Source organism: Micropterus salmoides, unplaced genomic scaffold, assembly GCF_014851395.1.
Source record: "Micropterus salmoides isolate LMB-PRFRI ecotype aquatic unplaced genomic scaffold, ASM1485139v1 Ms_hic_scaffold_12, whole genome shotgun sequence".
Classification (NCBI taxonomy): Eukaryota; Metazoa; Chordata; class Actinopteri; order Centrarchiformes; family Centrarchidae; genus Micropterus; species Micropterus salmoides.
The window spans coordinates 11,513,395-11,518,199 of record NW_024040263.1 but is presented as its reverse complement, the minus strand read 5'-3'; the positions used below and the strand labels follow the sequence as shown (position 1 = coordinate 11,518,199).

Sequence of the window (4,805 nt, the reverse complement as noted above, 5' to 3'; positions counted from 1 at the left end):
TTGAAATGTCCTTATTTTTGAAGGAAAAGCACTGTACTTTTCAATGAAGATAACTTTAAACTAGTCTTAACTTTGAAGAAATACACTCTATACATTGCTAATGTGGTAAATGACTATTCTAGCTGCAAATGTCTGTTTTTTGGTGCAATATCTACATAGGTGTATAGAGGCCCATTTCCAGCAACTATCACTCCAGTGTTCTAATGGTACAATGTGTTTGCTCATTGGCTCAGAAGGCTAATTGATGATTAGAAAACCCTTGTGCAATCATGTTCACACATCTGAAAACAGTTTAGGTCGTTACAGAAGCTACAAAACTGACCTTCCTTTGAGCAGATTGAGTTTCTGGAGCATCACATTTGTGGGGTCAATTAAATGCTCAAAATGGCCAGAAAAACAGAACTTTCATCTGAAACTCGACAGTCTATTCTTGTTCTTAGAAATGAAGGCTATTCCATGCGAGACATTGCTAAGAAATTGAAGATTTCCTACAACGGTGTGTACTACTCCCTTCAGAGGACAGCACAAACAGGCTCTAACCAGAGTAGAAAAAGAAGTGGGAGGCCGCGTTGCACAACTGAGCAAGAATATAAGTACATTAGAGTCTCTAGTTTGAGAAACAGACGCCTCACAGGTCCCCAACTGGCATCTTCATTAAATAGTACCCGCAAAACACCAGTGTCAACATCTACAGTGAAGAGGCGGCTGCGGGATTCTGGGCTTCAGGGCAGAGTGGCAAAGAAAAAGCCATATCTGAGACTGGCCAATAAAAGAAAAAGATTAAGATGGGCAAAAGAACACAGACATTGGACAGAGGAAGACTGGAAAAAAGTGTTGTGGACGGATGAATCCAAGTTTGAGGTGTTTGGATCACAAAGAAGAACGTTTGTGAGACGCAGAACAAATGAAAAGATGCTGGAAGAATGCCTGACGCCATCTGTTAAGCATGGTGGAGGTAATATGATGGTCTGGGGTTGCTTTGGTGCTGGTAAGGTGGGAGATTTGTACAGGGTAAAAGGGATTCTGAATAAGGAAGGCTATCACTCCATTTTGCAACGCCATGCCATACCCAGTGGACAGCGCTTGATTGGAGCCAATTTCATCCTACAACAGGACAATGACCCTAAACACACCTCCAAATTGTGCAAGAACTATTTAGAGCAGAAGCAGGCAGCTGGTATTCTATCGGTAATGGAGTGGCCAGCGCAGTCACCACCCTAGACATGCCTCCTCTTTTCGAGGAACTGTTGGTGATGCCAACTCTGTCCTCCTCAACATGGATGAGATGGAGGACGAGGAGGATGACTCCACGTTCCCTGCTCAAAAGTCCAGACCCCCAAACGCATGCAACGCTGTGCCCCCAGTGGACAGCAGCTTATACAAGGTCTGCAAACGGGCCGCATCCAAATTGGGAATATTGTGGCCTGCAGCTGTGGCCGTGTGATGGCGCTTGCTGTCGCAGGGGACAGGGCTTTGTGGCTGAACCTCTCAGGCGCTAGCAATGCACAGAAGGCAGAGGTCATGGACGAGTCATACAACCCCACCAAGGGTCTTTCGGTCCAGCTCTGGAGAAGATGAGGGAGACCAGCACCCTTAGGAAACAAGAAGGGGAAGCTTTTGACCTCTGCCTGCCCGGAAACCCATCTCTCACATCCCACAAGGACCGAGGGCAGGTTTTGCTGCAGCAGCAGCAGCAGTGAAAGGGAGGCAAGGGGCTGCTAAGCCTCAGACAGGCAAGCAGTCAACAGTCTAACTAGCAGCCTAGGTCAGAAAACCCAAGGCCATGGGGAAAACACTCCTTTGCAGCTGTGGCGGCTAGGAACCGCCCCTCCCACCCCCGGGGAGGGGAAGAAGAAGAAGCATGCGACCTAACACTGCAAGCTTCTGGGTTCTGGCCACTATTTCTCAGGGGTACAGACAACAGTTGGCAATGAAACCCAGATTCAATGGTGTGTTAGTGTCAGTGGCCAGGGGGGATGCAGCACAAGTCCTACAGGACGAAATAGCATCCCTGATAGACAAACAAGCGATCAGAGCCATACCGGCTGAGGAGGAGCAACAACGGTTTTACTCCTGTTACTTCATCATTCCAAAGAATTTTCTCGTACATAGATGATTATCTGATATGTTCATGCTCGCGGGAGCAGGTGGTCAGGGATTCTGCTACGGTGAGATCTCGGGTTCAAAATAAACTGGGTAAAAATCCGAGTGGAACCCGTACAATGTAGAGAATATCTGGGTCTCAACATAAACTCCCTCTCTTATCGCGTCACACTATTAGAGAGGAAGCTGGCATCCCTCACACAGTGTCTCTCCATCTTCAGGCTGGGAAGTCTCGTTCAGACTGTGCCTGGTCTGCTCGGCCTCATGGCTTCGGTGATTTTGATTGTACATCTGGGGCTACTAATGAGGGATTTTCAACGTTGGGTGGCTGCATTACGGCTGTGTCCACGCCGTCACCTCAGCCGCAGGGTGAAAATAACACCCGCCAGTGGAGAAACCCGACGGCTCTCGCGACAGGTGTCCCGCTGCGGGCAGTGTCGGCCAGGGTAACCATGACAACGGATACCTCCCTGTTGGGGTGGGGGGCGACCATGTCAGGCAGGGCTGTGAATGGCGTTTGGGGCCCGAAGCTGGCTTGGGCTCACATAAATGTATTGGAACTGTGGGCAGTATTCCTTGCATTGAAACATTTTCTGCACTTTCTCCAGGATTGCCATGTCCTGGTGAAAACAGACAACTCCACTGTGGTGTCTTACATCAACCGTCAGGGCGGCACGCACTCACTACAGTTACACAGGTTAACCCGAAGGGTGATATTATGGAGCAGCACCAGACTCGTGTCCCTTTGAGCAACACATGTGCCAGGAGTTTTGCACAGGGGGGCAGATCTCCTGTCATGGGGGAACCCGTTGTATGGAGAATGGACTCTCCACACCCAAGTGGTGAATCAAATTTGGCAGAGATTCGGCCAGGCAGCCGTAGATTTCTTCGCCTCGCGAGAAAACGCTCAGTGTCCACTGTTTTTGTCCCTCTCGGACGTAAGTGCATCTTCGGGGGTGGATGCGCTAGCCCACCCATGGCCGAGAGTGCTGCTATGCATTTCCCCTTCTCAGCCTAATCTCCCCCACCCGGATCATAGTCAGAGAGTAGGGGTTGACACTGATCCTGGTGGCACCACGGTGGCCATCCCAGCATTGGGTCGCGGAGATAATCCAGCTTCTGGCAGGCGAGCCATGGCCTCTCCCCATACACAGGGATCTTCTGTCCCAGGCACACAGGGAAATCTACCGCCTTGAGACGCTCCATTCATTTTCAGTGCTCTGTGGTTGATGTGTTGTGCTTCCTACAAGACCTGGTGGACAAGGGGAGGGCCTTTTCTACAGTTAAGGTGTATCTGATGTCACTTTATGAAGGGTGCGCGTCGCAAACTTGTGTTGGATGTCCTCTCATGTCACCCATTTGAGCCTATAGAGGCAGTGGGTATGAAATTTGTTTCACTGAAAATGGACTTACTGTTGGCCCTAGCCACAGCGAAGCGGGTGAGTGACTTTCAGGCCTTGTCTGTCCGCCCGTCCTGCCTGCAGTTTACCCCCGGGGATTACAAAGGCCTGCCTGCGGCCCAATCCAGCCTTTGTACCTAAGGTGGTGGAGTCAGCCTACAGGTGTCCCACAGTGGCGCTTATGGTTTTCCATCCCCCTGCATTTGCATCAGTGGAGGAGGATTTGGGCTCTGCAGGTTTATGTAAGCAGGACAGCTGGATTTAGGTGGGACAACACAAACAGCTGATCATCTTTCCTAAATCCAGCTGTTTGTGTTGTCCCACTGGATTGTGGAGACCATATCTCTGGCCTACAGGTGTCAGGGTTTACAGCCCCCTCAGGGTTTGAGGGCTCATTCCACAAGGGGTGTGGCTATTTCATGAGCCCTGTTCAGGGGAGTTGCAGTGCAGGACATTTGCACGGCTGCTAGCTGGGCTACACCGCACACCTTCGTTTTACAGACTGGACATGCCAGTTATTATTGGTGGCTTCGGGAACATCCAGGAGTGGGCTATATCTCCCATAGTGAAATACTTCCCTCCTTGTATAGGCATGGAAAGAAACCAGTCTAGAATGAGTTGGGAGGAGTTGGTTGGCTGTGGTATTAGGAGGGGGCGTGCCCCGAGCACAGCTCGACCTGTCTGTCACTGGCAGACGTTCTGTCATTGGAGCTTCCATAGTTGGTCACGCCAAGGCGATTCCCATAGTGAAACACCTCACTCTGTTATCAAAGAACCGGGGATTATGTTAAGTAATCCAAGAAAGAGCATAGGTCAGGCAAAATAACTGGGGATTTATACAGTGTATGAGCTCCAAGGACTTCAAGTTCCATCTAACAGACTGGACCAATTATTGATACTCATACTTTAAAACTGCCATACTGATTAAACTTCCAGCTAAATATATCACCTCAATATTTTAAGCTTATCCATCTTGCTAGCTCTGAATCTGGATCTCTGGAGGACTCGGGCTGACAGGCAGATTATCCTGTTAGTCAGTGAAACTAAAACATACTGTAAAGTAGCTGAGCAGCCAGAGTGGACACTACTAAACATATCTGTACTGTTACGTCCCAGTAGGGGGATTAGGGAGTAACCTTTGGTGTTAAGTGACGAAAGTAAGAATGGGAGACACCAGATGAAAAAAGTAACTGCGTGTTTTATTATTAGAGCAAAACGAAAATCACAGGTGTCGTTGCCCCTCCAAGCACAGTCTTCCACCGGCCGGCACAACAAAGGAATGAGAGGGCGATCCGTGGAGGC

At 49.4% G+C, this 4,805-nt stretch overlaps 1 pseudogene; it reads left to right on the top strand.

Moving 5' to 3' along the window:
- Positions 1-1,276: 1,276 nt before the first annotated feature.
- On the top strand, positions 1,277-4,115 carry LOC119899118 (annotated as a pseudogene).
- Positions 4,116-4,805: the final 690 nt, after the last annotated feature.